Source organism: Scylla paramamosain, chromosome 30, assembly GCF_035594125.1.
Source record: "Scylla paramamosain isolate STU-SP2022 chromosome 30, ASM3559412v1, whole genome shotgun sequence".
Taxonomy (NCBI): Eukaryota; Metazoa; Arthropoda; class Malacostraca; order Decapoda; family Portunidae; genus Scylla; species Scylla paramamosain.
In genome coordinates, this window is record NC_087180.1 from 365,723 (window position 1) to 372,500 (window position 6,778).

Genomic DNA, 6,778 nt, shown 5'->3' on the forward strand with positions numbered 1-6,778 from the left:
TTCAGTTAGTTTGATTTGTTTTTTATCCATCAAACCGTCACGGATTGTCTTGTGGTGATTTCTGAATTATATGTGAAGCTAGTCATTTTTCCGAGGGAATATAGAAGAAAACGAACACTGAAACTTTACAAAACTTTAGAAATATCTGCTGTACACACACACACACACACACACACACACACTGCATTATAACCACTTGAAACAGCTAGATATTAACTTTTAATAACACCAGGTCAAGCGAACAGCCCCCAGGTGTTATAATGGGCAAGCTGCGCCATCCCCGCACTCGGCGGCTGCTACTTGTGATCGTATGACGGTGAACATTTGAATGGCGGTTGATGTGCACGAAGAGAAGCGTTCGTCATATGTATCTGAACAACAGGAACATAGAACAAATGAGAGAGAGAGAGAGAGAGAGAGAGAGAGAGAGAGAGAGTTGTGTGTGTGTATCGAGTATCTGCTCAAAGTGTGGTTAATTACAGGTTTGTCAGGTGAGAGCAGCCATTTATGAAGCAGAGTAATCATCATCATTTCTGCAACGCTCGTCACCACGCGGGCACTGGCTGGGACGTGTGGCGGTGATTCGCTAACGGACCACCACACCCCCTGTCTCTTCATTTTACGTATTTTAATTATTCAGCCAATATCTCTCTCTCTCTCTCTCTCTCTCTCTCTCTCTCTCTCTCTCTCTCTCTCTCTCTCTCTCTGAAAATTATTTTTTTCCTAATTATTATATCCTGGTCGTCCTAATTATTATATCCTAACTAATATATCCTAATTATTATATCCGGGTCGTCGTAGATATTGGTCGTCAGGTCAGGTTTGGCCAAGTAATTGCAATTACAGTTAATGTATATGTCTGTCTATCTCTCTGTCTGCTTATCTGTCTCTGTCTGTCTATCCAGGAGGGGAGAGAGAAGCAAATATTATTCATAACTAAGAGATTATTCAGGAAAGAGTGTTAGAGAGAGAGAGAGAGAGAGAGAGAGAGAGAGAGAGAGAGAGAGAGAGAGAGAGAGAGAGAGAACATAACTTAAGTGACTCGAAGGAAAAAAAAAAAAAAAAAACACTAACCCATCCATATTTCTCCCCAAGACGGTTCCCTGGAGTCCTCCCCGAGCACAGGATGGAGTGAGTTGTGTCGCTGTTCGTAGTGACACACAATTTCTCCCTTCTTGTCTCTCATTTCTGCTCTTCATTTCATTTTCTCGAATGTTATTTTTCCCTCAGTTTATGTTCTTTATACCTTGCTTTCCTACCTCTGTCATTCCGCTCTCTGCATCTCCTTATTTTTTTCTCTATTTGTTCTTTGGTTTCCCTTCACGAATCAGGAGGCCTGACCGCAGCGTCACCGATAGTGTAGCCCCTGCTCATAAAAGCCGTCGAAGGCCACTAGGTGCGTCTACCGCCGTGAGTCGTCTTGCTCATTCCTATCCCTGTCAGTTTTGCCTCACCCCTGCGGCTTCCTTGCATCGCCCCTCTGAGGGCCCCACAGAAGACCAAGGCCTGCGCCGTGGTCCGAGCAGGTTCAGTTTTGTACTACACTCCAGAGGCAGGAAAAGGAAATAAATATAATAAGAGAGAAAACAGACTGCACAAGGGCGGGCTCTCAGCAAGTGGGAGAGTCCCGGTACACAAGTGCAGTCGCGTCGGCAGCGTGGAGGGAGACTAGCCCAAAAGCTCCTATTTTTCGCTAAAAAAAATCTCTCTCATTAGTTGAGCAATTCCGGCTACTTGCGGGAGCGGTGGAGAGATGGCGGAGGTGTTATCAGTAGCGCTGCCAGGACCAGGGCGTGTCTATGTCAGTCATTGTCAGTTAGTGGACATTTCTCCCCTTGTTTAATGGTACCCTAAATACCTCAGCCAGGGCTCGCTAAGCTCACCTTTGCACTCCTTCAGTACTCAGAGGAAGATGTCATGTGGTCCTGGGGACTTGGTCATTTTTTTTATCTATCTTCTTAATGATGCTGTCCTTAATTATGACGATATCCCTCAATTTGTTTATGTCTTGTCCCTTAAAATCTTGTTCTGCCTGCGCTGTCCCTGTTGTGTCTTCTCGGGAAAATAAGGAGAGAAAATAGTTATTAAATTCTGTACAGGGCTCCTATTTACTATTTATTATTTCCCCATTTGATTTCTATAAGGACCTATTTTTGCTTATTCTTAGTACTGCATAACTGAAAAAACTGCTTTGGCTACTTTTTGCTTCACTTGTTATCTTAATTGCGTGGTTTCGTCTATCAACCCTTACATTTCTCTCCACTCTCCTTGCTAGTTTCTTGTATTGTCCTGTAAACTCTACCTCACCTTACTTAATCCTTTTGTAGATACCCTTTTGAAACTTATCTCTCTCCTAAGCCTTGATGTCATCAGTTTTGGCTCATTTTTGCTACTTCTTTATTATTTTATATGGAATAAAATATACCTGATCCTTGTGAATTTCCTGTACCCAAGATTTATAATTAGCTTCCAACGAATTTAAGTGTTCTACCTTACTCCAGTCTATTCTACGTGGGTAATCCCTCAGACCTGAATAGTTTTCTCTGGCAAATTGTTGCCTTTTTCTGCTCCATAATGCTTCGTTGTGTTGTTGTGTTGCCGTGTTGCGTTCCTTGTTGCATTACGCTGTGTCCATGAGGGGAGCGGTGATATACCTTAGTCCATGCTATAATTATTTCGTTTTCTTTGGTATTCAAGAAAAATTAGGGGACACTAAAGCAGTTTTCTCATTTATTGTCCATCTGCTTATATATTTATTATATTATTTGTCTGGATGTTTGCCAGTCTTTCTACTTGTACGTATGTCTGCTTGCGTGTCACTTTGTTTATCTATTTATTTATATGTGACTGCCTTTTACTCTGTGCATCTTTGTCTTTCTGTTTGTGTGTCTTATTTTTTTCCTTCCCTTTTCCTTCTTTTCCCTTATTTTCTTTTATTTATCTTGGTATCATTATTAATCGACTTGAAATCATGTCGACGCTTTTCTGTGTAAACCTGATTTGCTGTGGTTTATTTTGTATTATTTGTTCATGTTTCTTTTTTCTTTTGTTTATCATTATCTATCCATTTCCTTATCATCTATCCTAGCTCTGATTCGCTTCATTTCTTCCTTCACCCTTCTACTTTCATTTTCATTTGTTTGTCTCCATATATAATTCTCTTCATCTTGTTATGCATTATCCATCCATCTCTCATCCATTCACATTTTCCTCCTGTCTTCCTTCCTTCCTTCTTGCATCCTTGTATTTCCATCTCTTCGTTCCTCAGTTTTTCCTCTGTCATTATACATTTATCATTCATGTCATCCATACACATCATCCTACGTCTCCCTTCCTTCCTTCACTCATGTATTTCCATCTTCATTCCTTTGTCTTCATAAATACTCCTCCTTTCCGTGTTCTTCATTTTTTTTTTCTTGTTTATCCATCTGTCCGCCCATCCATCCTTCTATCATTGTTTCCCTCCCTCCCTCCCTTCCTTCCTTCCTTCCTTCGCCTTTGTACTTCCATCTTCATTACTTTGCCTTCATCAATACTTTTCTTCTGTTTGTAGTAGAAGGGAGTGTAACTCAGTAGTACGGCATTCCTCTGCATGTATAAAGCCATGTGTTTGATGCCAGGTAATTTTCAACAAGGGGATGTAGCTCAAGTGGTAGAGCGCTCGCTTAGCATGTGAGAGGTACGGGGATCGATACCCCGCATCTCCAGTGTCAGAGATACGGGGTTCGATACCCCGCATCTCCAAGGATGTTTTTGGGAAATAAACAAGAAAACAGAGAGAGAGAGAGAGAGAGAGAGAGAGGCTGTGCCGTGGAAGATGAACATGAAAAGAATAATAGAGGAAAAAGATATTAAAAATTATGAAAATATGGACCATTAATACTCCGTGTGTGTTGCTGCGGGATGAGAAAAACACCAATTGTGTTTTCTTCACTCTGGCAAATTTTCGCACTTGTAGACTCCTTTTTTTTTTTCAACATACATTGAATTTTTCTGCATTCTACAACTCCATCTACATTGATCATACATTTGTGTATTGCTGAAGTACCAAACGGCTTTGAAACACTGAACCAAAGCACCGCGACTCCGTCTCCAACCAGTGTTGTGGTGTATACGCCCTGTGAGAGGCACGCATGTAGCGGATGCGTTCCTCAGAAACTTGCGGGCAAGATAAACAGGATTGCCCAAGCCCCACCCGAGGTCTGTCATCAGTAAGGCACCGTGTATGTTGAGTAACTATGTACTAATGGGCAGTAATGGCTACATGAGCATGTTGTGAAGAGAAGGGTCTACACTCTACAGGCTACAGCCCAATGATGCCGCTGGCCAGGAAACTATACACTCACCAGAATCTCAAACTTATGTTATTACATCAATTTAACCTTTTATAACTCCGGATAGTTGTTCAGCCTCTTGTTAACTAAGCCGTGATGTCCTCAGACTGAGAAGCTGTAAGGCCTAGGGACAAATAAGGCATGAGTGGCGGTGATGGTGGCGGCTGCGGGCAGTGCTCCATGGCGGCGCGTCCCCCTCCCTCAGCCAGCAGATGTCAGGACATCTCCGTCCTCAAACACAATCCTTTACATTACTACTATTGTACTTATGTTATCACCACAACATTCACTATTTCTAGACCCGTAATATCAATACGATTACTAGAGATTAGTTAAGGAAAATCAAGTGAGGTTATTTTCGGCTGAAAGATAGCCTAACTACACGGTGTTGAGTTACATTCACGTGGGCAGCTGTGGTGCATAGTTGCTAACTGATTTATACTTATTTATTTATTTAGGATTACCCCCTGGAATGAAAAGTATCCTCTCGCTGCACATACTCTTTCACTTTATTAATTCATTCATTGTTTTTTTTTTTCTTAGCTAAAACAAAACGAAGTCATAAAGTGGCGGAGAGGCTTTTACGAGACAGCCCTCACTCTCCCCCAGAGAAACTGTCATGACTCAGGATCCCACCTGCATCTTTTCAGTCGTGAACCGACCACTGCACTGCTACACCGCTGCACCGCTGCACCTCAGAGCTGTGTGGCCTCTCTCCCTAAACAAGTCGTCGTAACTGTTGCTGTCAGGTGCTTCCAGAACTGCAATCCTTTCCTTGTATTTCGTGGTTACCTTCATTGAATTCTGAATCAAGCATATATATATATATATATATATATATATATATATATATATATATATATATATATATATATATATATATATATATATATATATATATATATATATATATATATATATATATATATATATATATATATATTATTTATTTATTTTATTTATCTATTTTTTTTTTTTTTTTTTTTTTTTTTTTGGTAGGTGGTGAAGGAGCCTTTACTATCCTACATTTGATGGTTTAGAATGAAGAGTGCGGCCAGTTTCATTCAGTCTGCCAAGAGATGATGGGTCTACTGGTGTTTGTTCTTCCTTCATCTTGCGTATTAAATTTTGAACTAGTAAGGAAGGACACTGGCCATCCATCACACACACTACCGCTGGGATGGAGGATGTCAGCCTGGAGGCAAATATGCCAAGTGTCTGAAGGCAGTTCTGAGAAGCCCTGAGAAGCTCCGAGCGGGAGAACACAAAAGCGGTGCTTCAGAGAGCGTGACAATCACCAGTCATTTCCTGTCTCCTCACGGCCTGCTTCCTTCAGCTACTTCAGTTCCTGCTGGAGTTTCAGGATCCCCCATAGTGTGACATTACCTGCATTTTCTACCAGACCGAACTGCTCCAAAGAGAAGGTAACCGGCGGACTCCTCCAGATATGCGGGCACTTAGTGTGTTCATGATACCATTACAGTCATACCATGTGTATATTACTTTATCACACGTCACCAGTGTCATGCCTCTCCCCAGACTCCTTCCACTTCGTACAAACACTGCAAAATGTATCAGAACGCGTGATAAACATTCGCCCACCAGAAGCCTTCTGAAGGGGACGAAGCCAACAGAGGTATATATACTCGTATATATATATATATATATATATATATATATATATATATATATATATATATATATATATATATATATATATATATATATATATATATATATATATATATATATATATATATATATATATATATATATATATATATATATATATATATATATATATATATATATAAGGTTTACCTTTCAGGGGTGATAGACCCATAACACATACATGTTGTGTGATAGGGGAAAATACAGAAGCACGCAGGGAGTTCTGAAGTTTACTGATAAAAGGGATGAAAGATTAAGACTAATATTTAACTCTTACATTAGAAAGGTGGATAGAATAGGGGTGACAAAGTAGAAAGCCTTTTTCAGAGAGGTCGTGGAAGGAGAGGAAGCATGCAGTTAGCAAGATCAGAAGAGCAGTTTGCGTGAAAGAAACGATAGAAGATAGCAAGAGATGTAACACTGTAACACTGCGGCAAAGAGAGAAGATGAAACCAGTCAGAGGAGAGGAGTTGATAAGACGATATCATTTTGAGCGTTTCAGTCGCCGAGTCGCCTTCACACACACACACACACACTCTCTCTCTCTCTCTCTCTCTCTCTCTCTCTCTCTCTCTCTCTCTCTCTCTCTCTCTCTCTCTCTGTCTGTCTGTCTGTCTCTCTCTCCATCGTAGCAAAGGTTTATAGTTACATGGTGGGCAGTGAAGCAGAAGGTGAGATGGCTGTTTGGCACTGATGTGTGCTCGAGATGTGACAACACTGGCAGAGTACGGGCTGAATGAGAGCTGAGGAAGGTGTATTGCATATATTTATCA

The 6,778-nt window shown here is 40.8% G+C and overlaps 1 protein-coding gene and 1 non-coding gene across 2 annotated transcripts in view; one reads left to right on the forward strand and one right to left on the reverse strand.

The window, feature by feature from the left end:
• The first annotated feature begins 3,634 nt into the window (after positions 1 to 3,634).
• Positions 3,635 to 3,707, forward strand: Trnaa-agc (transfer RNA alanine (anticodon AGC)). Its single transcript has one exon. It is a non-coding gene; the product is annotated as a tRNA-Ala (tRNA).
• A 3,047-nt stretch (positions 3,708 to 6,754) lies between these two features.
• LOC135116139 (uncharacterized) overlaps positions 6,755 to 6,778 on the reverse strand; it is a 21,528-nt gene continuing 21,504 nt past the window's right edge. The window contains exon 6 of the mRNA XM_064033364.1: positions 6,755 to 6,778. This exon is cut by the window's right edge and continues 1,344 nt beyond it. The gene's annotated coding sequence lies outside the window, so the exon portion shown is untranslated.